This window comes from Crocodylus porosus, unplaced genomic scaffold, assembly GCF_001723895.1.
Source record: "Crocodylus porosus isolate Cpor-Errol unplaced genomic scaffold, CroPor_comp1, whole genome shotgun sequence".
NCBI lineage: Eukaryota > Metazoa > Chordata > Crocodylia > Crocodylidae > Crocodylus > Crocodylus porosus.
This window is the reverse complement of record NW_017728916.1, coordinates 21,157,248-21,184,816: the sequence shown is the minus strand read 5'-3', so window position 1 is coordinate 21,184,816 and position 27,569 is coordinate 21,157,248.

Below are 27,569 nucleotides of genomic sequence, written 5' to 3'. Positions count from 1 at the left end.
AAAATTCTGTCAATCTAGGTGAAAATGAACCTGATGTGTTTGAATGTCAGCCAACTACAAATTAATGCAACACAGATTACATATATAGAGAGAAAGAGACCTAGCAAAGTAACTGGCATTGTACTGGTATATATGTCAGAAAGCCTCTCATACAGTACCAACTCCCACTCGCTAAGGTAAGAAATATTCATGCACCATATGTTCTGTCAAGAAAAGAACCAGTGGCCAACTTACCCCTGATTATTATTGTTTGCTTAATAATTTGGTTTGAATTTTGTTTCCATAAAGGATAACTGCTGGATTTATTGTTCCAGAAACAGCTGTTTTCTGGCTTTGTGAAAGAGTCAGAAATACTTTTTTAATTGGACTCCTGACTGATCTGTGTGTCACTTGTGGTGTATTGACATTTCATATGCTGTATATGATATCTTGTGAACTGAAAGCAACCCACATGACAGTATAATGATATGTTTGCATTCTATGAATAATCCTGTGATATCATCCTGACTTGGGCCATCTGTATTCGTGCCTTCTACACCAGCTCCACATTATCTTCTCTAATGATTCACCAACTTTAAAGACTTACCTACATTGGGAAGTTAGTCTGCAGTAAGCTAAGAGTGACTTTACAGTGCAACAGGTACTTACAATAATGATCCATGTGTACACTAAGGGTGAAATTGCATGTTGCACTTAGAGCATACTAAATCTATGGATTGTTAAGGGACTTGGCTAGGAACAAGGATACCTGCATTCTGTCTCTGCTCAGGGGGAGGGGCAAGGGGAAGCTGGGAGATTTACATCCTGGGATGCTGGAGGACTCATTTTATTTCCATGAAGCAGGCTGAAATTACCCTAACACAGGCTAGGTAGCACACTCCAGAGTTAACCCTTGCTGGTGTGATATAACTTTGAGATGCTCAGTGGTCACTTAACAGGAGTTAATGAGATGTAACATGCAGACACTTAGGATGCCTATACATGTGCAGAGCAGGCATTTCCAAAGGTGCTGTAACTTTTGTTAAAATGCTTTAGGTGCAATGCCTTAAAACAATAGAAGTTTCACGGCTTGGTGGGAACTTGTAATTCTGTAGAGTAGGAGGCAGGGGGGTATTGGATGCTGCACAATGGAGCCTGAGGCCATGGGGAAGCCCCAGTTAAATACATGTGTAATAAAGTCAAACAAGGTAGCCTGAGATGCACTACTGCAGTTCACCTTATATTTAAAACACATACATTGAGGTTTAATTAAGGTGACTTCAACTTTTTAAAAAATGTTCTGAAGTCACCCAAGTGTATTAAGTGATGGCTCTAGAATGCTTTAAATGGCAACAATTATCACATGTATAGGCATCCTTAAGGCCTTGTTGCACATTGTACTTTGAGTGACACAAATGCTGACCAGGTGTTAGTGTTAGCTTGAAGTTTGGAGCAGTTACACCTTCAGTCTAGAAACCTTCTCTGACTGTCCTCTACCTGCACAGCTGTGACTTGCCACTAGAGGCCTGGTGAGGTCCCTTCCTGCCCTACTTCTTTATGATTCTCTATGCTTCTAGACTGTGACGAGGGAAGGTAGGTGGTGATATCCCTTAAGAGCAAGGCTGAGGAACTCACCGGGGGTCTGCACAGGGAGATTTTTTGCCTGTCTGGCTTCTGGCACAGGCAGGTGTTATGGGCTTGCTATCACACATGTCCAGGTACATTTCCTGGCCACATGAGTCCCTCAGACTGTTCCCAGAGCCCAGGCAACTTCAGCAAGAGAGGGGCTCTGCTTTTCCCCTGTCTCTTCTATGCCCCACCAGTCCACTCTCAGCTCTGCCCTGCATCTACCCTGCTCCCACCTAGTAGCATGTAGGCTTAGCAGACAGAATTCCCTCTGCACCAGGGCAGGGAAAGTCCCAAGCAGAAGCCCCAGAAATCTGGTTGTGGCAGCAGAGGCAGTGATGGAGGGCACAGGGCTGTGCTGATGGTAGCTGCTGGTGTTGTCCACAGCCAGGATGGGTGGGAGAGGGGACACTGCACCTTGAGATAATGGAGGATTTCACCTTGAGTGGCAGATCTGTGAGAAGCGGCTACATGTTAATGGAACAGGAGCTGGGTTGTATGGATCAGAGATACTCTTGCCCTGGAGCGGTGTAAATTTGAGCTTCACGATGAAGCTTTCAGCTACTTAAAATTGTTAATGTGCAGATAATCCAGGAGTTAAGAGCTCCAGGAGCTGTCCATAATTAATGTGTAACAAGGCCATTATATTTTAAGAACCCCACGTATGGTCTAAGTGTAACATGTAACTTCATCCCAAATGCAAAGCAGGTTCCTCCACTTTCAAAATGGACTATTTACCATGATGCCACATTTAGTACATGTAACAGGGTGAAGAAAAAGGAACCCTGTTACTTGATGATTGAAGGGGGGTCACAGAAAGGGCAAAGGAACTCATTTGCCTGAGGGGGGGGGAAAGATTGATAGCCAACTCAACCCAGCTGACAAGCAACAGCACACTGGAAGGAAGTAAAAAAGAAAATGTGATGGCCAACCATGTTAAAAAGCAGACACCCAGAGAAAGAGCTTTTTCCCAGAGGGCACCAGAAGAGAGAAGGAGAACATGGAGGACAACAAGATGAAGCAGGACCATGTAAGACCTGGGGAACTGCAAATCCCCTGTTGACTGGTGAGAAGTGGGGATACTTACCTAAGGGGTTGGAGGTGGTGAGAACTGCTGAAGATAGGGAACCTATAAAGAAATTGAAAAGAGATTAGAAGCCTTAATAGGCGTGAGGAAATGCCAGCCACCTACACAAATGGTGAAGAAACCATGCTGAGGGCTTGCAAACTCAGTTCATTATCATTTGTAATTGTTATGAATAAATTAAATATTCTGTTAACATCTATCTGAGTAGCCAATGAGTGTATACCTCGCTTAGGGAATAATTTTTATTCTTTTTCCATCTTAAGTCATGGCAGAAGGGCTCTGTGTGAGGCCAGGGAGCCCTATCTTCCCTCCCACAAATTTGGAGCATTGGTTGGGAAACAACACGTCAACAAGGAAGCCAGGAAACCATGGACTCCATGGATGTACAAGTTCTGACAGACTGGCAACATGCTCATAATATCACCTTATGGATCCTACAAGGACAACAAGCACAGCTAAAGGAGACAGTGCAAATGCGGACCCAGGAAGCCAAAGTCAGAATCCAGCTGTTCACTTAACAACAGGATTTGTCCCTGGGGAGGAAGGGGGATGGCTCAAGGTTCCCCAGAATGTCTCCCCAGGACAATGTGGAGGTGTACTTAAAAGCCTTCAAGAGAACGGCAACAGCCTCTGAATGGGATCCAGGCAGCTAGGCAGTCCAAATCAGGCCACTACTCATTGGTCCCACTCAAGCAGCATACAGAACACTCACTCAGACAGAAGCTAGAGACTACCATAAGGTAAAAGAAGTGATACTTTATCACCTAGAAATTTTCCCTGAGACTTATCAGCAAAAATTCAGGGTGTCTAAAGGGATGGAGGTACTTTATCTCTATCTGCTGGCACAGACACTCCAGGATTTAGCCAAGTGATAACTACATTCTGAAGAGAAGTCCATAGCCAAGGTGATAGGCCTTACAGTATTAGAACAGTTCCTAGAAGACCTTTGGGGCAAGGCCCAATGCTGGATAAAGAGGCAATAGCCCAAGGTGGTAGAGGAGGCCCTATGATTGGCCGAGGACTATGTGGTGGCAGAAACAGAAGGTGATTCTCTTAACAGTGAACACCTAGGTGGAACCAGGGTGGCCCCTAGATCTGAGGGACCCAGCAAAGGAAAGAGGACAGAGATGGCTTGAATCTCGAGTTGTGAACTCTGAGGCTGGGAGGGCAAGGAGATAATATGTTACCAGTGTGGAGAGAGAGGGCATGTGGCCCGATTCTGCCCACATAAAAACCTATCTGAAGCCCCAATTGACAGTCCACTTGAAGACAAAATGGACTGTAGTTTCGGATGCCATAAGGGGCTGAGATGTCAGAATAAACTGGTGGTAGAAGTCAAGGTGGGGAATATGATAATCCCTGTGGCAGTTGATACGGGCTGCTTACAATCCATGGTGTGGGTGGACCTCATTCCACTGCACATGGGGACTCTAGAGGCTATGGTGAACATGATCTGCATCCATGGAGCCTCATATATCTATATGCTCATGGTGATGGGACAAACAGGGGAACTCATAGTTGGGCTGGCAGAGACATTGCCATGACCTATGCTTCTGGGGGTTGACTGGCCTCACCTGTGAGAGATGGTCACCCAAGTCATAAAGAGAACCAGGGGAGAGTGGAAGTGTGACCCTGGATTGGCCTGTTTCAGTGTCTCAGTGCCAACAGAGGAGAGGACCTCAATCTAGACCAGGTAATCGGGGACAGATGTTTCCAAGATGAACAGGCTCAGGAACCCCTGTTTCAGAACATCTGGTAAAATCAATTAGCCAAATGAGAGGAGGAGGTGCTCGATCCCCAGAAGATGAAGCAGAGCCCGCGCTTTGAGGTAGGGGCAGGCATTCTATGTTGGGTAGAGGATAAGAAGGAAGAGGAGGAGAAGAGACAGATCTTAGTGCTGCAAAAATATTGGCAAGACTTGCTGCAGGTGGCCCACACACTCTTCATGGGAGGGCATTTGGGGAGCGACAAAACAGAAGCATGGCTAAAGCAGTGGATATTCTGGCTAGGGCTCTGTAAAATGGTTGAAAAGTACTGCACAAAATGCCCAGAGTGTCAAAGGACTGAAGGAGTGAAGCTGGCAAGGGTCCTGTTGGTGCCACTACTTCTGGTGGGAAGACCTTTTGATCAAATTGCCCTGGACATCGCTGGACCTTTTCCTCACAGCCAAGCTGGGTACCAGTTCATCGAGTCCAGCCCCCTGCCCAAAGGGCAGGAAGTCAGCTGGGGTCATAGGATCCCAGCAAGATAAGCATCCAATTTACTCTTGAAGGTGTTCAATGTAGGTGCTTGAACCACCTCCGCTGGCAGACTGTTCCAGACCTTGGGGGCTAGGACAGTAAAGAAATTCTTCCTTATGTCCAGCCTGAAACGGTCTTGCAGGAGTTTGTGACCGTTTGACCTCGTCATCCCTTGGGGCGCTCTGGTGAACAGATGTTCCCCCAGATCCTGGTGGTCAAAGACTTTTCAGAAATGACAGCACCATTGACAGAATTGGCCAAGGGAAAGAAGAACTCAATTGTTTGGACGCTGCGGGTATATGAGACTTTGAACAGGTAAAGACAGCCCTATGCAAGCACCCCATCTTATACACCCTGAATTTCGAGATGACATTCTTTTTACAAACAGATGCCTCAGGCATGGCATTGGGCATGATCCTTTTCCAGAAAGAGGGAGAGGAGGAGAGACCTATAGGCTATGCCAGCAAAAAGCTGACAGTGGCTGAGACTTGTTATTCTACAATAGAAGGAGAATGCCTGGCTATTCATTGGGGTTAGAATTATTTTGTTATTATTTAATAGGACTGGAATTCATGCTGATTACAGACCACAAGCCCCTGTGCTTGCTGCAGACTGTGAAATTAGATAATGCCATATTGATGAGATGGTGTCTTACATTACAACCTTTTTGTTTTTCACTGAAACACTGGGCAGGAAAAAGGAGTGAGGATGTAGACTTCCTCTCCTGAACAGAAGGCTGAAGACTCAGCAGACAATCTTCATTTAATCAACCCATCATAGGAGATGGTCTGGATGGCCCAATGGCTTTGAGTTTTGCAAAAACTGTGCGAGGAGGTGGGAATGTCAACTTCCTCTCCCAAACAGAATGCTGAAGGATCAGCAGATGTTCTTTGTCTAATTCTTATTCTTTCTTCCATCTCAAGTCATGGCAGGCAAGAATGAGGCCAGAGAGCCCTATCTTCCCTCTTACACTACACATTAAGAGTGTCTAGAAGGGGAGTTCATGTGAAGCGGGACAATGTTTAATAAACACTACTTCCCCCATATAGACAAGTCCTCAGAAATGTCTTGTGCCTCTTCCTTACACAGTCAATATATATTCATAGTCAGTGACAATACGTGTATCCAAAGAAAGATTTTAAGCAATCCTCTTCCTGTTCAAACTGATCCTCTATACAGCTCAGCTGAACACTTCTGTTGCTTACAGAGGTGAAAAAAAAGGTCCTTTACTTTCAGCTCAGCATGTCCTTGTGCTGAGTGTAGTGCATGCCCTGAAGAGATATCACATTAGTTTTACTGGGTTTGTCCAATGTCTGTATAGATCAGGCGCTTCAGTGGGGCTTTTTGGCACTTTTATCTAATAGCTGATTCAATCAGCTATTAGATAAAAGTGCCAAAAAGCCCTGCTGAAGTGCCTGATGGATACAGTACTGCTGCAAAACTTTGGTCCATTATTTGATTGGGTGGAAATTCAGCCTGATTCGGCATCTGAATCTGAATTGAATCAGGAGATCCTTCAATTTATCTAAACTGAATCAGAACCCTCTAAATCAATTTGGAGAGATTCGGAAAGATCCAGTGATTCAGACATAGACACAGCTTTAAATGTTTTTTTCTACATACCTCAAGGTACCAGGCAGCTCATGAATGCTGTGATGGTGGGGGAGATGAAGCATCCCATGGGAGTGTGGTGGTCTTCCTAGCTTGCTCAGCAGTAGACCCGGAAGTGGACCAGAAGTATTTCTGGTCTGCTTCCAGGTCCACCAGGAAGTGCATGGGGTACCCTCCCCCCCATATCCCCCAACTAAATGACTGGTGCTTCTTGGTTCTGGGAGGGTACCTGGGGTCCTCCCACGGCTGATCACTGAGCTGGGAGGGTGCAGGACCCCCCCCCCGGCATACTCCCCAGTGGACCCAGAAGTGGACTGGAAGTACTTCTGGTCCACTTCCGGGTTCACTGCCGAGCATGCAGGTGGCTCCCCTGCGCTCCTGTGGGATGCTCCATCTGCCCCAGCATTGCAGCATTCACAAGACATGCCTGGTATCTTAAGGTATGTAGAAAAAACATTTTAAGTTGTCTATGGCTGAATCACTGATTCCCTGAATCAGCATTAAATCTTCAAATCTGGATTTGGCCAAATTGAATCAGGGGCAGTGATCTGAATCAATTAATCTAATCACTGTCGCTGATTTGGGCCAAATCCAAATCCAATATGGCCCTTTTTGCACACCCCTACTATACAGACACAGGGGATCTGGATCAAACTAACATACTTTCTCTTCCAGTAAAGTGCTGGGGGCAGGGGGTTCCCATGTGTGTCAACAGCCATAATTTCTTTTGTGGCCAGTGAACCCACCTCTTTCCTCCAATTATTGTCTTTGTCCCTAGGCCCCAATTTTTCCCCCCCTAAAGAGTACAAAATATTGTTCTAATCCAGGTGTTAAGCTTTTGCTTTCAGGTTATTGTAAACATTGGTGTCCTTGTTGTTGGTAAAATAGTACCAGATATATGGTACAGTGGTGGTTTTATATGTCTGAAACCTCACTAGCTCTTCTGATGACCTGAATCCTAAATTGGTGAGGTGAATCACAAGCTCTGGGTCTGAATACTGACAAAATTCTGAACTATTAATTCTGGTGTTGTTACTTGGGCTATTACTATTGTGATAATGGGTCATTTAATGGGTCATTTAATAAATATATTTTCTGCCAATAAACATTCTGCCTGACTAGAGCAAGTGATTAATGACGTCCCTACAATAAATCTAAGTGTTTTAAGTCAAGAAGGTGACCCAATCAAAAAAGAAAAATAAATTGTGGGGTCAAGTGGCAATTGAAAGACATTCAGGATTGGTAACACCTCATTAAAAACCATTTCAATTGCCCTAAGGCATAATGTTAATATACAATAATTGTCTGCTCAGAGTGAATCCTATTGCCAGAGTAACATGAATAATGCAAAGTAAGTGTTTAAATAGCCTTGTTTATAGCTTTAACAAATTCATTATGGCCACAAAACTAAGTCAACTTCAATATTGGCATATTCTGTGCTGTCCTTACAAGTTTGCAAAAATGTGACAGGATGAAGTGATTTATCATTTTCTGGTGCGATATTCTTTTGAAATATATGCAGAAAAGGAAGTCAGATATATGTTAAATCAGGGTATAGTTGATCAGTCTAACTTAGCTACATGCATTATTTGGTCCTTTTATTGTACCATCATTTTTTCTTGCTCTTCCAGTAAAATAGAAAACAAGTAAGATGTACCTCCTTTGTCCTATTACAGAAAACATAACAAAAAGTGATATTATCATACTAAACAAAAATAGGTCACTGTGACAGGGCACTGGGGTGTACCTGTCCCTTTAAAAGGGCAAGCATCCTGAGATGTGGCTTGCAGAATTGCTGATTAAGAACTTACCTAATGGTAGGCGGGGGTGAGCTTCAGCCATATAAGCTCCAGCACCTGAGCTGGTCAGACCTTGAAGGTCCTGGTAGCAGAGCAGCAGGGCTCCTGAACAGACAGTGAAACTGGGTAAGAAAGTCTGCTGGCCTGGGAACAGGGGAAGTTGTCTGGGACAAAGAGAGGCTTTTGATGTAGGCAAGTGGCTTTGTTTTGTGTTTAATCCAGAGAGTTTGGGGGTGTCTGCTAGAGGGCTGAGATGCTTTTTATTTCATTTACATTGGTGGTTTATCCTTGAGCTGTACTGAGGACAGCTCAAGGCATACTCAGAGAACTGGTAGCCCTGGAGGGCCTGGGGAGACAGGAACTCAGGGAGAAGCTGTCTGGGGAGACCCTGAGGGTTGAGAAGCTCAGTGAGGAGCTGCCTGCAGGACCAGCAGGGTCCAGGAGGCCATAAGAAGCTCAAGGTCTAGGAGGGACTGTAACCAGGGACTGCCAGAGACAGCAATCTGGGTCATCTTGACTGGCTCAGGAATAGCCAAGGATCCAGGGGACCACTGCAGGGACCCATGTGGCATGGGGTATGGTTTAGGGGAAGACAGAGCCATGCAATGAGATCTTAAGGCTATAGATGCCCTGGAGGGGCACAGTCATGCAATTAGGCCTTAAAGCTACAGGTGCCCTATAGTGGGGTATGCAGGCCAAGAGGGGCCATCAAGTTTAAGGGCTGAGTCCAGAATATTGGGGCCTGGAAGAGACCTGGTGCTGATTTAAATGGCCTATGGGCAGCCTCCCTTATTCACCCTTCAGTAAGAGCAAGGCATGGTGGGCAAGCAATCAAGGAGGGCTGTATTAGAGATGTAGCTGGGCGTGAGCCACATGGCCACAAGGTGGTGTCACAACCGTCCCTGGGGATCGGTCCTGTCACAGTTAGTATTCCAGGATCAGTTCAAAATGTGAGAAAAAGCAGTTCCTCAAATATTTTCAGTAGGATGTCACTCCTGAATTTTAGTGTTTCACAATACAGAAATTAAATATCCTTAACAAAACGCTGATAACAATGGTATAAAACTGGTATTCTATAGCATATTGATTGATCTAGGCTCACAAGAATACTTTGTTCCTCTGTGCTTGTTCTGAGTCTAATCTGGAAATATAAATGCCCTGAAGACTAAGTCCTTTTACCAAAGGGACTAAATTTTCTCACATCTTTTTCTGTGTACCTATCCTGATTATTTGGCCTTTGTGTTGGTAACTGCAAACACTAGGGAAGAAACAGCAGGAAGGAGTGAGTTCACATTCTTTGGGTGGCATGCAGTACCCCTATCTAAGCATTTAACTGTAAGGGAACAAAATACAAGCATTTTATGAATTTCTCTAGTATGGCATATCCAGACATATGCACACATGTGGTTTGTAGTGCCTCAAAACTGTTGTTTGAGGCACCACAAACTAAACATGGTGCATGTGCAACTGTTTGCCATGCTGCAAATTTAATACTGGGAACTCCAGATATATAAAACACTGCAAAAAAAAGCAGTGTAGCACACCAGGAGCATACGCCAGAGCAACTGGAGGCTGGGTCCTACAGGGAGATTTTCCAGCTGCTGACCAGAGCATTTCTACTGCTTTAGGTGTCCCCCAGGTCTTTCAGTACACTGGGAACTGGGAGAAGTGGGGAAATGGTAATTTCCCTGAAGTGGGGCATTTTGTCCCACAGCAAACCACACATGTAGGGGCATTTGTGTCACTGCTTTTTGTGCCACAGCAAATGCACACCCTGCATGTGAGGATACAGTCATAAGGCATGTTCAGATGAGCACGCATGTGCCTCTTGCCCCGTCTCAAATCCCTTTGAGACGGGGCAAGAGACACGTGTGGGAACAAAAAAATGTTCTCCATGCTGCATACTTGCAGCATGGAGAGAAAATTAGACCCCTGAATATCCAGGGGTCTACAAAAACCAGAGTTTTAAAAAAGCAGGGCAGGGCACAGTCCTGGACCATGCCCTGAGGCACCAGAGACTGGAGCCTCCACAGAGATGCTCTGGCTGCCAGAACAACTCTGTGGTAGGTCTCTCGCCCTAGTCCTGAAGCACACTGCTTGCCAGGCAGCATGCTGCAGCACCAGGGCTCCAGTGCCAGTAAATAAGGAATTGGGGAGGGCTGGAGGAGGGGGAGGGAACTATGGGGGGACCCCCACCGGCCCCATCCATTCCCCCAGCCCCGAGGCCCCAATCCCTGCTCTGCTTGGCCCTCCCTGCCCCCCCAAGACCCCTGATCCCTGCCTTGCCCAGCCCTATTCCCCCAACCCATCCAAGGCCCCTGATCCCTGCCCCCCACCCCAGCATCCCCATAGGAAGAAAAAACCTCCAACTCTCCCAGCACTTAATAGCAGTCCACCTGCCATCATGGTCACTGGGGCCCCACCCGCACAGTGCAGGGCAGAGGGACAGCCCCAGCAGCCCCAGCCCGGGCCCTCCTGCCCCTCACTGCCCTGGACCCCACTGCAGTGGCTACTTGTAGGGTAAGTAGAGGCTTTTTTGGGTTTTTTTCTTCTTTTTTTTTTTTTTAAAGTGATGGTGCCTGGGTTGGGGGGAGCCATAGGGGCCTGGAGATGCAAATGGGGGATGGGGCTGCACAGGGAAGCCATTGCGAGGGCTGAGGAAGTGAGGGGCTGCCACAGCTGGCAGAGGATGGGGCCAGGTGGGGCAGCAATTGGCAGGCTGGGACATGTGGGACTTGCATGGGGTGGTAGCCCCTGTGTGGGCCATTTGGCCCCTGTTGGAGGCTTCAAACCCCGTTGGGGGGCCTTAGCCCCTGTGTGGGGGCTGTAGCCCCTGTTGGGGGGCTACAACCCCTGTGTGGGGGCTGTAAGCCCTGTGGGAGGGCAGCAAAATATATATTCATGTATTCATGAAACGTATTTATAGTTCACTTTATTATTATGATAGAAATGCTGGTAAGCTTCCACATTGCTTTAACACTATAGATATAACAATAAAACATTGCCCAACTGATTTTTCTCTGTGTCTCACTCTCTCTCTCTCTCTCTTTATAGTGGTCTTTTGTTTTCATTGCAGAGGAACATGGGGGTATTTTACAGAGCGACTATGGGACTTTTTTTATCAGGGATTTTTCAGTTTTTCAATAGGGAACACCAGAATTCCTGCTAGAGAGGCCAGTGACAGGACCCTGCCTGCTCAGAGATGGCACCTGGACCCAGATGGCTGTGACTGACCTCCTGGTAAATGGGGCCAGGAGAACATGCTTTGACAGTTCAAAGCAGGCAACCACACCAGAACATCTTCCGGGTGATAGCTGCCCAAATGACTGGGCAGAAGGCACACATGGCAGCAGTGCCACTCAAAGGCCAACTCTGTAACCACAGCCCACTGGCAGCTGGCCCAGAGGTGCAGATGCCTCTACTGGCTGTGCAGTTCCTATCGGGGTCTGGCAGGTGCACAGCAGCTCACAGCCAGGCAGCAACCCCCACTGCTAGACTGCTGCAGTTGGTAGAGGATGCAGGGCACACTCAGGGCTGCTTCAGTAGTCCAGATGGCAGAGGGGGTAGTGTGCCCAGGTACTAATTGGCTGGGCCCTGGAGCTCCTGAGAGCAAGTAGCCCTACTTGCTAAGGCAGCTTTTTGTACTGATGGGGCCAGGACAGGGCGGCTTTTTATACTGCTGGAGACAGCACAGGTGGTGGCCCCAGGCTCTAGCTCCCCCTGGCTGCAGATCTGGGAGGAGCCAGGCAGGTTTATTTTGCCCCAAGTGGCACAATTTGCTCCACAATGAAGTACCTGTCCATGCATGTGTGCTGAGGCAAAAATCCCCAGCTCAAATTTGCACTGCTTCTATTTGAGCTGCTGCAAGTGCATGAGCATCCATGTGTGGATGACCCCCCAACAGGGGCTACAGCCCCCAACAGGGGTACAGATCCCACACAAGGGCTAAATCCCCCCAACAGGGGTTACAGCCCCCCAACAGGGGCTATGGCCCCCACACAGGGGCTACGGTCCCCCAACAGGGGCCTAATGGCCCCTGCAGGGGCTACTACCCCCTGCAAGGTCCACATGTCCCACCCCAGCTCCATGATTGCTGCCCTACCTGGCCCCATCCCCCAGTAGCTTCTGCAGCCCCCCAATGACTGTCCCACCCAGCCCCACACCCCAGTTCCCCAGACCACTCCAATGGCTACCCTGCCCAGCCCCATCCCCCACTTGCACCCCCAGGCCCCCATGACTGCCCTCCCAAACAAAGGCACCATCACTTTAAACCTTGCAAGCCTGAGAAAAGCCCCCAAAAGCCTCTACTTACCTAGAAGCAGGGCCTGGGGGGGCCTCTGGGGCCTCCTGGCAGAACCACCTCTGGCAGCACAGGACAGTGGGGGGCCAGAGGGCCCAGGATGGGGCCACTGGGTCTGTCCCTCTGCCCTTCACTGTGTGGGTGGGGCCCCAGTGATACAGATGGCAGCTGGACTGCCAGTAAGTGCTGGGGAATTTTTTTTTGTTTGTTATTTCCTATGGGGATGATGGGATGGGGGAGCCAGGATTGGGGGCCTTGGGGGACTGGATGGTTATGGGGCCAGGCAAGGAAGTTATCATGAGTCTTAGGGGGGCAGGCAGGTGGTGGGGCTGGGCAGAGAATGGATCGGTGGCCTCAGGGGGGTGGGCAGGGATGGAGCTGGGCAGGGCAGGGATCAGGGGGGTTTGGGAAAGGTGGGGGATGGGGCCAGTCAGGGAAGGGGTCAGAGTCTCAGGAGGTCAGGTGGGGGATGGGGCTGGTAACGGTAGGCGGGGCTGGGGGAATGGATGGGGCCAGTGGGGATCCCCCCATAGTTCCCTCCCCCTCCTCCAGCCCCCCTCCAATTCCTTACTTACTGGCTCTGGAGCCCTGGTGCTGCAGCATGCTGCCTGGCAGGCCACATGCTTCAATACCAGAGCAAGGGGTCAACCACAGAGGTGCTCTGGCAGCCAGAGTGCCTCTGTGGAGGACCCAGCCACTGGTTGCCTCAGTAACCTGTCTTTTTAAACTCTATTTTTTTCTTTCCCACACATGCCTCTTGTCCTGTATCAAAGGGCAAGATGGGGCAAGAGGCACATGCACACTCATCTGGACACACCCATAGGCTCCATGATGGTATTGTTTATTGAGAAGGCAACCTTTGGTAGAGCAGCCAGTTGTAAAATGTCCATGGAGGAGTCTAAAACTTCAGAAAACAACCTCCTTGAAAGAGATCTGAAAGACTTGGATACCTTTCTTCAGCAAATTGGCGGACACTCCCATCTTATGGGGGGATAGTTGGGGCAATAGTCTTCCAGAAGATGGATGGCTCTTGAGATTCTGCCATTGTGGGTCATAAGTCTGTGGGCCTACAGTGAAGTGGAGAATAGCCCAACAAATAACCCAGCAGAGCATGAACAGAGGATACTGAAGAGTGAGCTACTACATATCTGAATTTATCATCCCATTCAGAAGGAACTTAAAATCCTTGGTGCCCAAAGGAGTACACCATATAATGCGGATGGCCCTGAGTTAAGGTCAGTGAGTGGGTGTCCAATGTCAAATGACATTTGTAGGGGTTCCTGATAAGTGCACTTTGGAGCCTTAGAAGAATATACTTTGCGTCAGGGGTGGTGCTACAGGTGCAAGGATACTAGTGCCAGAGTGAGTGGCAGAACAACACTCAGAGAAGATTGGTTTAATTTGTGGTACTGACAGACACTGTGCAAGTGGCAACAGAAAACCATGTCAGAGGAAAAGGCTGAATCTGGTATTGAATGAAGAAAAATATCTGTAGATATGTCACTTATCGGGTACATCTACACAAGATGCATTAATGTGCGTTAGCCTAAGTTAATGTGTATTATGGATGCATGTCAACACGTGCGCACCTTTAATGAGTATAGGCCCCCCTTCCACAGTCTCCCTTTTCTGGGGTTGAAGACTGAAAATATTGTAAATTAGTTTTCCCCTTGTATATAGTTTCCCACTTGTAAGGGGGTGTTTTATTGTTGATGGGTGGGGAGGCTTGTGGAGGGGCACTGTTGATTGAGTGAGGAGGGGGTTCTGTTTGTGGAGGGGTTAGGGGGCTGGGTTGGAGTTGTGAGGGTAATATTTTTTTCCACCATGTGCATGTCCTGATAGTAGTGCTAGGGGTGAGAAGGGGGTGGGTGGCAGGGTAGGTGGGCTGGAGTGGGGAGTACAGGAAGAGAGGTTTGGACATGGCCTCAAAAAGTCAGTGCCCTGGCCCCTGCTGGTGGGGGCATAGCTGCCCTGGGGGTGGGGGGCATGCTAGGGCCAGCTCCATGCCCAGCAGGAGCATGGGGCACTGGTCATCACTGGCCAGGCTGGGCTGGAGGAATGGAGCACTGGGTGTCACAGGCAAGGGCAGGGACTAGCGCAGCCCTGGCATGAGGAGGCAGTATGGGCAAGGAGAGATCTGCCACATACTGCCCCTACACTGGGTATGTGGCTCCTGGGCAGGGAGGGGGCTGGAAAGGGAATAGAGTTTCCCAGATGGCTGCCAGGTGGTAGCAGCTAGTTCTAGCTTCAACATGTGGCTGGAGGTTGGAGCTCGCCCCTGGTAGACGCATGGCAGGGCTGCAGGAACTTGGGACTAACTTTAGTGCCAAGTCCTTGCATATGTAGACACCTACCAAAAATTGGTTAATCTGCATAAAATTTAGTCACACTTAAATATGTGTGTAGACATGCCCATCATTGAAGAAATTGGTTCTGGTGGGATACTGAAGTTCATTGCAACTGGAGGAATAAATTGCTGAGAAAAGGACAACTTTGAACACTTAGTCTGAGAAATGGTGCTGAGCCATCCAGTTAGATTCACTCAATACTGCTTGTGCTTCAGTATCTGGAGTTGTGACAGAGAACATCTGAGTAATAGAACTGTACCCTTGAAGCTTCTTACTCCTACTTTTTAGGAGATGAAGACTGCAATACTGGCATTAATACCAGAGATCCTAAAAGGAAGAGCAAATTTGAACTTCCATTCCTCACAGGCCTGACACTGAAAGGATTGTTAGATGAACAGCTCTTGGGGACCTGTGTCTCTCTGACACAACAAATCATCACCAGATGGATAGGGTCTAAAACCCCATGAGTGGAGACTACTTTTGAATGCAGGTATTATTAAAGGTCAAAAAAATAAAATAGCTGCTTTGATTAAAAGGAAAAATACAAAAGACAACTAAAAAGGAAATACAAAAGAACGTACGGACAACTGTTTCCAATGGCAGTGTTTCACAAAAAATTCAGAGATGAAGAAGCATGGTAATAATTGAAAGAGTTTCTGTGGCAGCTCTGCAACTACTTTCTGTGTTATTGTGTCTGCTTCTTAAGATGGTGAAGAGAGAACTCAGATAAAACAAAAATGTACAAAGAGAATATGGGGAAAAGGGAAACAGAAGCCCCGATGAATTTCTGGTAGACCACAAAGAGAGCCAAGGATACATGTCCCATTTCCATCTAGATGGTTAAAGAGGAACTGAGCAACAAAAACCGTGCACTGTCCTTTATTCTCTCAGAAAATGAGTATATATAGGTAGGGATATGATACTACTGTTAATGGAAATGTCTCTAATCAAAGACTTGGACATGAACAAAACCATAATTAAAATGTATATGTACAAAGTTATATGAAGGAGAACTAAATTTAGGGCTTAGCTGCATAGTTTGAAATGCTGACATACATATTTTTGCATGACATATATGATAATAATATATTACTACTGCTACTAATATTAATGTTAGGGCACTTTTACATGTGCTCTGAAGGGATTTGGGGGGGCGACACTTTAATCAGAGTGGATCCAAGAGCTGCTGTAATTTAAATCACCACTATGACTCAGGTATCAGCATTCTCATGCTTAAAAATTTTGGGAGGGGCACTTGAACTAAAGCTTATTTAGTGAGCTTTAGATAAAGCACCCCTGCCACCATTTTTAAGCATGGGGACGCTGGTACATGAGATGCAGGAAGCTGTTGGAGTGTGGCTATTGTCACACTCCAGCAGGCTTGATTAATCAGGCGTAGCAGATTCTAGGCACACTCATGTCTAGGCACCCTTAATGTTTGCTGTTGGGAAGCATTAGGATATGTAGAGATTTTGTAGTTTAAATATTCTGACTGGACTATCATTTTAGACTAATTTTAAATGATTTATCCGTGAAGGGGTTTAAAATAGCTTGGAAATTAGACTGCACTTTAAACCTACCAATCCTAGCCCATACTGGGCACTCAGAACTTCCATAATACATTTTGAGGATTACCACTTGTGCTCAAAGACAAAATCTACTGGGACAAATCAATTTTACATTTATAAAATCTATATGCACAACTACTTATAAGTGGCTCCAATTTGTATTTTTCATGTGTTATTTTGCCACCTGCTGACAAATGAAGATTGTGTTCATAATATGCATATAGAATTATGTGACTGCATAAAATTACATGTATATAAATGGAGGCCATTTTGAAAATGTGTCACACCATTACTACTATAATATATATGTGATAAGCACAACACATAATCTGGATGCTGGTCAAATACCAACATTTTTTAAAATATCTAGTTCATTTATAGATGTGGGAAGGAAAACCCATATCATCTTTATCTTCTCTATTTAATTTCTAGGGGCAACATTTCTTCTAACAGATGACAAAATCTTTTGGCTATTTGATTAATATGCTGGTAGATTTCAATTACAAAACCTGCTATTTTATTGACTAAATTAGACCAAGAGAGTTATATCAAATCTAAAGTTAACCTATTTTTCACAATGCTATCTTTATTTTGAGAGACCATTGATACAGTTTTTTGTGCATGAATGAGTGGCTGGAGCTGGAAGACTGGTCAATGCAGAAGTTTAAAACCCAGTTCCTTTCTGATTCCATTTTCTGTTCCAATTACCTGTAGCTTTTCAAAGGTTTTCCTTTTCAGATTTTTAGCATTTTATTAAATACTTGTTTTTATAGATGTTGCCCTGAAGGGATGAAGTCAAGAAGATCAAAGTGCAACTGAAGTTGCAGGTAGCAAGGGACATGATGCACAACAAAAGAGTTTCTAACAACTATGTTAGTAACAAGAGGAAGGTCAGGGAAAGTGTGGGTCCTTTACTGTATGGGGGAGGAAACCTAGTGACAGATGAGGAAAAGCCTGAAGTACTCAATGCCTTTTTTACTTTGGTTTTCACAGGCAGTGTCAGCTCCCAGACTACTGCAGTGGGCAGCACAGTTTGGGGAAAAGGTGAGCAGCCCTCAGTGGTGAAAGAACAGGTTAGAGACTATTTAGATAAGCTGGACATGTACAGGTCCATAGAGCCAGATGCAATGCATCCAAGGGTGCTGAGGGAGGTGGCTGATGTGATTGTAGAGCTACTTGCCATTATCTTTGAAAACTTGTTGTGATCGAGGGAGGTCCCAGGTGACTGGAAAAGAGCAAATATAGTGCCCATAGTTAAAAAAGGGAAGAAGGAGGATCCAGAGAACTACAAACCAGTCAGCTTCACCTCAGTCCCCAGAAAAATCATGGAGAAGGTCCTCAAAGAACCATTTCTAAGCACTTGGAGGAGAAAGTGATTAGGAAGAGACAAGTGGCTCTGTGGATGAGGAGAAAGCAGTGTACACAATATCTCTTGAGTTTAGCAAGGCTTTTGATGCTGTCTCCCATGGAATTCTTGCAAGTAAGCTGAGGATGTATAGGTTGTATAAATGGACTGTAAAGTGGATAGAAAGCTGGCTGAATTGTTCGGTTCAGTGGGTAGTAATCAATGGCTCAATGTCTGGCTGTTACATGGTATCAAGTGAGGTGCCCTGGGGTCAGTCCTGAGGCTGGTTTTGTTCAATAGCTTCATTAACAGTGTGGAAGATGGGATATCTTGCACCCTCATCAAGTTTGCGTATGACACCAAGCTGGGGGGGTGTAGTAGATACTCTGGAGGGTGGGATTAGGATCTAGAGTGACCTAGACAAATTGGAAGATGGGGCCAAAAGAAATCTCATGAGGTTTAACAAGGACAAGTGCAAAGTCCTGCACTTAGGATGGAACAGTCCCATGCACAAGTACAGGTTGGGGGCTTACTGGCTGGGTGGAAGTTTTGCATAAAGGGATCTAGGGGTTACAGTGGATAATAAGTTAGATATGAGTCATTAGTGTGCTCTTGTTGCCAAGAAGGCTAATGGTATACTGGGCTGCATTAGTATGAGCATTGTCAGCAGATAAAGGGAAGTAATTATTTCACTCTATTCTGCATTGGTAAGGCTACATCTGGAGTAGGGTGTCCAGTTTTGCCCCTCACTATAGAAAGGATGTGGACCAGTCAGAGAGAGTCCAGCAGAGAGCAATGAAAATAATTAAGGGCTGTGACACATGACTTATGACGAGAGGCTGAGGGAACTGGGTTTATTTAGTCTGCAGAAGAGAAGACTGAGGGGGTATTTGATAGCAGCCTTCAACTACCTGAAGTGGGATGGAACTAGACTATTGTCAGTGGTGGCATATGACAGAACAAGGAAAAATGGTCTTAACTTGCAGCAAGGGAGGTTTAAGTTGGATATCATGAACACTTTCTCACTAGCAGAGTGGTGAAGCACTAGAACAGATTACCTCGAGAGGTGGTGGAATCTCCATCCTTGGCGGTTTTTCAGGCTGTGCTTGACAATGTCCTGATTGGAGTGGTCTAGTTGGGGATGGTCCTGCCTTGAGCAAGGGGTTGGACTAGATAACTTCCTGAGATCCCTTCCAACCTTAATTTTCTATGATTCTCTGAATATTTTAGAACTTTAACATGCACAAACATACTAATTTAAGACAAGTGATATTCAGATAAATAGTTAAAACTGCACGACCTAGAAGAACATACTGCACAACACAATTAGGTAAATTCATCCCCTAAGAATACCTTTCACATTGACCAGTTGGTTTTATGGTACACATTCATTGCATTTGAATTCTTGGTTAAAAATTAACACATCAGCTAGAAAAGTATTCCAAAATATTAGCGTATCAAGAAGTTACTTAGGTTATTTGTGTTTTTTTAATCATGTTTCAGATATTAAATGTCAGTAACAAAACCATTGTAAGTGTTACTCTGGCCACACCAGAAAATATGATCACATGATTGAACACTATAATAAATATAGGAGGAAGACAAGTTGGGTTGTAGAGCTGTCAGTTGTTAAAGACTTGTCATCCCTATATACATTGTCATGCCATTCCCAAAAGCATTAACTTATCAGGAATCCAATAGTTCAGAATTAAGGTATATTTCCTAGAAGTGTCTGGTATTCAATTCTACAAACTTCATGTTAAATAAAATACATATATGACATTAGTTACTGGAATTTATACTCAGTAGAGAGACCTTTGTCCAAAGATGCACTCCTGTGGGTTCAGTAACGGTAAGACAAGAGTTAGAAAACCAGGAAAATACAATATGGGATTCATCTTACATTTCTGTTGTATTAGCACATGGGTATCACTAGTCATAGTTTTGTAGTTGTTAGGGTCAGAAGGGACCTGAGTAGATCATCAAGTCCAACCTCCTGCCTTGCAGAAAAAAAGTACTGGGGTCAAATGACCTCAGCAAGGTGTTCGTCTAGGCTCCTCTTAAAGACCCCCATGGTAGGAGTTGAAGCCATAATATATACAAATAAGGCTAGGAAAAACAGAAGGAGAAAGAAAAATAATCGAGTCATCAAGCTGACTGAAGGCTACAGGAATAGTATGTTCAGGGGATTTTTTTCTTTTGTTGAGGTGAGGATTAAAAAAGACACTTCCAGCATCTCTAGCATAATGTCTCTGAAATCTCTATGGTAAGTCACATTTACTAGTGTCCTCATTTATCTTAATAAAAACTCTTAAGTGGCCATGGCTGAACTTTATGAACTGGAGCATAATCAAATAGAAACATATACTATGGAAAATAACCGACATATAGAGTCTTTGCCATTGTGAAAGTATTGTGCTTGAAGGTGCCTGACTAGCAGCCACTCTCCTTCACTTTAGATCTCCTCCCTTAAATGCCAGACACTTGTAACAGCCCTCTCTGCCACTCTATCTTTCTTGTGTCCCCCTGTAAGTTATTCCATGTGTCTGGGTCCAGTGGAATTCTCCAAACCGTAACAGGGACCATGGCTGTTACAGCCATCATGAGCAATCATGACGTCAGTTTAATTTGGTAAATCACTTATTCCAAAATGAAACAGATCTCTGTATCTTTATGGTGAAGTCAAAGATCCACCACTTCAGTTCTTTGGGAGTTTTTTCCTACACAACTCAGTGTCAGGTCTTAAAGTGAGATCCATGCACCACAGATCCATCCACAGAAGTTGCAGGTCTTTCTGCAGGGGAGAATAGGTCATAGGCTGAGATTTCTATCCTTTTCCTTCCTCTGCTTTTTCCTTTTCTGCTTTGAGGACAAGACTTTTTTTACCTCATAGAATCATAGAAGTAGGGTTGGAAGGGACCTTATAGATCTTCAAGTCCGACCCCCTGCCAGGGCAGGAGAAAAAACTGGGCTCAAATGATCCCAGCTAGGTAGGCATCATGCCTCTTCTTAAAGACCCTCAGGGTAGGAGCCAGCACCACTTCCCTTGGAAGTTGGTTCCAGATCCTAGTCGCCCTGACTATGAAGTAGTTCTTAGGGATGTCTAATCTAAATCTACTCTCCAACAACTTGTGGCCATTATTCCTTGTTATGCCAGGGGGCACTAGGGGAAACAAGGTCTAGCCCAAACCCTTCTGGTCCCCCCTAGTGAGTTTATAGGTCACCAGGTCCCCCCTCAGCCTTCTCTTGTGAAGGCTGAACAGGTTCAGGTCCCGCAGTCTCTCGTTGTAGGGTCTGGCCTATAGTCCCCTGATCATGTGGGTGGCCCTCCTCTGGACCCTCTCAATGTTGTCCACATCTCTCCTGAAGTGGGGCGCACATAACTGGACACAGAACTCCATCTGTGGCCTGACCAGTGTTGCATAGAGGGGGAGGATCACCTTCTTGTCTCTGCTAGAGATGCACCTGTGAATGCACGACAAGTTGCGATTAGCCCTTCCAGCCATGACCTCGCATTGTCAGCCCATGTTCATCTTGGAGTCAATAATGACTCCAAGATCCCTTTCTGCCTCCGTGCTCTCAAGAAGGGAGTTTCCCATCTTATAAGTGTGCTGCTGGTTACTACTGCCCAGGTGCAGCATCCTGTACTTGTCAGTGTTGAAGCGCATCCTGTTTTTGCTAGCCCACCCCTGTAACCTATCGAAGTCATGCTGCAGTCTTTCCCTCCCTACTAGCGTGCTCACCTCTCTCCAAATTTTGGTATCATCAGCGAATTTAAACAGGGTGCTTTTCACCCTGTCATCCAAATCATTGATAAAGAGATTGAACAGCGCGGGCCCAAGGACCGAACCCTGGGGGACTCCGCTGCCCACTTCTCCCACTCCGCCGCCCACCTCAAAGCTGGCTGCCACTTGGTTGAGGTTGTGGCACCATTGCAGTCAGTTTGCAATCAGCTTCTCCCAGCTCTTAATGCCAGTGTCCATTTTCTTGTAGTGCACCTTCACTGTGTCCTTATTATGTTTGCTCTTGCTGCTGCAAGATCTCAGGCCATTACTCAGCTTGGAGTAAAGCACTTGTTTGGGGAGTCAGGCATCTACACACAATGTCTGGTCCTGCAAAGTTGATGCTTGAGGATCCATGACAAAATGATGGTAACATTGGCTTCATCAAAGATGCTAGAGTTTGTGCAGTGATCTTCCCATTTGATACAGAAGATATTCTTGGGGTATTGTTGATGATACCTCTCCAGGCTCTTGAGATCATGATCATAGGTTGCCCAAATTTTACATCTGTAGAGCACAGTGGAGATTACGACTGCATTGTAGATCTGGATCTGGTGTCTTTCCAGAAATTACGATATGTAAAAATATGCTGGAGCAAGTTCCTGAAGGAGGTGCTTGCACTCTGGATCCTGTGCTGGTTCTCCTTGTCAATGTTTGCTCTGTGAGAGAGGTAGCTACCGAGATAAGAGAAGTGCTTGACTACTTCTAGGGTTTTCCCCTCAATGCTAATTTGAGGAAGGAGATCACATACATGGCTTGGAGCAGGGAAATAGAGTACTTTAGTCTTTTTGATATTGAGAGAGAGGCCCAAAGTTTGGTAGGCTTCTATGAAGAGATCAAGCACAATCTGGAAGTTTTCTTCAGTGTGTGCAAGGATGGTGCAATCATCAGCATTATGGTCGAGGATCATTGCTTCGAAATCTTTGGTCTCTGACCAAAACCATTCCAGGTTAAAGATCCCTCTATCCATTTGGTATCCAGTGTAAATTCTTGAAGGGAGGTGCTCTTTAAGCAGAACCAGGATAAAGGTTAAAAAATGAACAACAGAATTGGGGCAATGATACATACTTTTTTGACCCCAGTTTGGATTACAAACGGATATGTCTCCAATGTGACACAAAGAACAGTTACAATCATCTGGTCATGGAGAAGCCTCAGGACCTTGATGTATTTTTCAGTGCCTTAAAATCTGGCCAGTATTTTCTACAAGGCTTCACAACTGATGCAGTCAGAGGTCTCAATAAGGTCAGTGAAGGCCTTATACAGGTCCTGATATAGCTCCTGACATTTGGTTTTTTTTGGACCTCATGGGCAATAAGGATAACATCAATTACCCCATGAGATGGTCTGAACCACACTGACAGTCCAGGAGCAAGAGGTAGAAAACAGTTCAGGAGGATGCAGGTGAGGATTTTCCCTGCTTTGGAAAGGAAAGCAATACCCTGATATTTCTTGCATATAGACTTATCCCCTTTCTTGAAGATAGTCATGATGTTAGCTTTTCTTAACTCTCTTTAATCCCCAGGGATTACCTCATTGGTTCAAATTTGAACAATAAATTCCCAGAGTCTCAATAACAGTTCCTCACCACCAGTCTTGAAGATTTCAATAGGTCAATCTTATTTCAATCTGGTCCAGTAGCCCTGTTTTTATTGGCTTCCTGGATATCTCACCAGACTCCTAAAAGAATAGAAAGTCTGGTGAGTGGGAAGGTTCACTCAGTTCCCTCTCATTGCATTGTGATCACCGGGACCTCTGCTTCATCTGTGCCTCAACCTTCACAAGGGGTTGGTGGCTGTCCCTTCTGGACAGGTCTGTCTTTTGACTGTCACAGCCTAGCTTATATTGGTCTTCCTTCTTGCAGAAACTGGCAGATCCTGGAGAATGAGATCTCTACCTGACGGTCTCTGAGGTTCTCAATAAGGTGGCTCGCTAGATCCCAGGTGTACTTCCTCTGACTTTATTAACTATAACGCAGATGACCAGGGAATCTAACTTGCCACTGCTATCTCTCACTGGCCTGGGAGTACTAAATTATACATAAAAGCAAATTAGGCTCTCATCCCCTCATTTGTTTTACTTCCTCAGGGAAAGACTCAGAACCTGGGTTTGAAGGTCCAGTTCAGCTCCCTGTAGCTGGCTCAACCCTGGTAACCATCTGTTCAGTCTCTCCAGGCAAATCTCTTCTTTGGCCATGCTATCTAGGTTTCCCTGAGGTTAACATCACCTCTGGTGTCAGTTCATGCCCTCTCTCCTATTGGGCTTGACAACCTTTCACTGGACACTCTCTCCAGGTGTCACCATCCCTCCGACCCATGGGTCCACCTGCAATTACCCTCTGGTCTGGTGTTACCTATCTTGCTTCATGGATTGAGTTGGTCATTCACTCATGGCTTCAGTATCCTGTCATCCCATGAGGGTTCAGCTGTCTTGCTCCCTTTCATGGTGGAGCCCTCTTTTTGGTCCTGCTGCACTGAACCTTTCTCTGGATGCCAAACCTCTCTTGGCTTCCTCTTTTAAACTTCTCAGGATTCCTCTCAGTTAATCAGCACTGGCCTCTGGGGTATGTGTTCCCTGGTGTGTGGCTCCAGTTCCACATCCCCCCGAGCTTCTTTCAGTATGCTGGGGAATCACGGCCCTTCTGGACTCTGCTGGATGGCTTCCCCTCCCCCAAGTGATCTTCTCTACCATGCTGAGCAGCAGGATTTGTTCAGCCCCTGTCAAAGTAGTTCCTTCCCATCCCCCAGAACTTATCTGTGATGCACCAGGGAAGTACAGCTTGCCCAGGCCTTGCTGGTTGAGCTCCCCACTAGGTCTGTGTGAAGCTTCAGATGGTGATTCAATTTGGAGGAGATTCGGCCTGATTCGGTGGCTGAATCTCTGAATCTGAATTGAAGCAGGAGACTAATTGAAAGGTCTGAATAGATTCAAAGCTCTCCAAATCTTCAGAAAAGATTCAAAGAGCTTTGATTTGGGCAGACCTGGCAACAGGGAGCTGCAGCCAACTCCGGGCTGGTAAGTACTAGGGGTGGCAGAATGGGAGCTGGGAGAGGGAGGAGGGGACCATGGGGGACCCCTGCCAGCCCCCATCCCCTGCTTGCTCCCCCAGTCCCTCCCCATGGCTGACCCACTTGCGTTAGCTCCTGGTACTTTAAAAAAAAGCCCTGGTGCTCACCAGGTGCTAGTGGGCAGGGGAGGTGATCCCACGGAGCCTCCTGATCCCCCCATGCTCTCCCAGACCCCCCACTGGTGCCCCACCCGAGCCAGCTCTGGCACTTTAAGGAAAAAAAAAACCAAGAAAAGCTCCAGGACTCACTGCTCTTGCTGTGGCCTTGGAGCTTCAGGGGCTTGTGCAGAGCCCTCCATATGGTGTAGGCAGAAGGGATTGCCTCTCATCCGGCAGGAATGGTGAGTCTGGGTTTTTGGGTTTTTTTTTTTTTTACTTAAAGGGCCGGAGCTGGCCCAGGTGAGGCACCCATGGGGGGGTTGGGGGAGTGAAGGGGGGGTTAGGGGGCTCATGGCAGAGCCCCCCATGCAGCATGGGGCATTGGAAGGCAGTGGGGATTGCCCGCCACCTGGCAGCACCCACTGAGCTGGGGCTTTTTTTTTAACAAGTGCTGGGAGCTGGTGTGGGCAGGGCAGCCATTGCTGGACTAGGAGAGGGACTGGGGCTGCTGGGCCTGGCCTGGCTGATTCAGAGATTCTGCAGCAGCTGAATCTCTGAATAAGATTTGGCTGAATCAAATCAGGACAGTGATTCAAATCACTGAAATGAATCACTGTCCCCTGAATTGGGCAAATCTGAATCCAAAGTGAATACTACCTGCTTCACACAGGCCTATTCTCCACCCCCCAGCTTCCTTCTTCATCATGCCAGAAGACATAGCTTGCCTGGAAACTGCCAGGTAAGTTATTGCCCTTGGGCTTGCCATGGTGTGCTGGGAAGGCACAGCTCATCTGGGCCCTGCTGGATGAATTTCCCACTGGCACTGCCCCTCATTCAGGGGTTTAGCAGTCCCTGCTACAGTGAGTCATCCCCTTTAAGGGTGTTATGGGCAGACTCATCAACTCACAGATCAGGAGTACCCCAAAGTGCTCTTTCCATCTGGCTTGGATAGATTTTTTTATCTCTGAAGAACTTTGAGCAATCTTGCTATCACAGAAAAGTAGGACTGTGGAAAGATGGACCATAGATGACTTTTGTTGCCTGGAATAAACTGTCTGTCATGTTTGTCAGCATAGAGCTGAATCTTCTTGGCTTTATCTTGCTACTGCTGATCTTTGATTTCCTAAATTCTTCCTTGAACTTCGGCTTTGAGGAGCTGAAATGTCTTCTTTTCTTATAAGATGTGATATCATGATGCCAAGTAGAATGAGCCCTTCTCTTCCAGTTGAGGAAGACTTAGGCCTTGGTTTCTGTCTTATTGCACCAGTCTTGGTATTGATGGGTGGTACAACCAATGGATTCAGCATAGGCCAGATGGATGGCAATTTTAAACCCCTTCCAGGGTTCTTCAATGGTGCCTTCATTTGTGGGCAGGGCAGAGAATTTTCCATGGAGACACTGTTGAAGATCCTTGAAGAACTGTTGCTATTGAAGATATTTGCTAATGAAAGTCCTTTGCATTGCTTTTGGCTATTTAGTGTTTCAGAGAAAGCTGGATGTTCATAATGGATCTGACAATATTATGATTTGTTCAACAGTCATCTGTTTCTCACCTGGCTCATGTGACAAGGACATCCATTCAATCACAGGTTCTAACAATAGTACTTAGAATGATGGTGTCTCCAGGTACTCTTGTATTTGTCACTCTGTTTGAAGATGGTGTTTGTAATGACAAGATGATGTCCACACATTTGCTTGAGAGAAGGATGCTGTTGGAGTTGGCTTCCTTACTATTTCCTTCCCAATGGTGCCACTCCAGAGTTTCCAAAGAGAATGATATTTTCCTTCTTGGGGGTATTAGTCAGAACATGGTCAAGGCTGGAGTAGAATTGCTCTTTGATATCAATGTCTCCTGTCTAAAAGGGAGGTGTATACCCAATGGACATCAAGGTCTCCTGGCTAAAAGGGAGGCGTATACCCAATGGAAGGGTGGGGGCATCACCAGGAAGGACTATACCATGGTTGCTTGGGGCTGCAGGGGGGCGGTCTGGAAGGTCAAGCTGGAGATGGAACTGGGACTAGTGACCCAGATCCAGGACGACAAGAAGTCCTTTTTTAAATACATAGGGGGTAAAAAGAAGGTACTGGGTAATATGGGGCCTCTGCAAGACACACTAGGAAATCTGGTTGTCACACCAGACAACAAAGCTAACCTATTTAATAATTTCTTTGCCTCTATTTTCCTGTAGGACATCTGTAGGCCCCAGGGGAGGTGCACCCAGACCTAGGGTCAGTGAGGATCTAGTCAGGGAACTTCTGGAGGGACTGGATGTATTCAAATCAGCAGGTCCTGATGATCTCCACCCCAGAGTGCTGAGGGAATTAGTAGAGGTCATTGCAGGACCGCGGCATGGCTTTACGAGCACTCATGGTGCTCTGGTGTGGTGCCAGAGGACTGGAAAAGGGCCAATGTGGTTGCCATTTTCAAAAAAGGGAGGAAGGAGGACCCAGGAAACTATAGGCCAGTTAGTCCTACCTCGATCCTGGGGGAGCTTTTTGAGAGAATTATCATAGCGCATTTCCATGAGGGGCCAGCAGGGGAGATTATGCTTAGGGGCAACCAACATGGGTTCATTAGAGGCAGGTCCTGTCAGACCAACCTGGTGACCTTCTATGACCAGGTCACAAAATCCTTAGATGCAGGGGTAGCAGTGGATGTAGTCTTTCTGGACTTTCAGAAGGCCTTCAACACTGTCTCTCACCCCATTCTCATTAAAA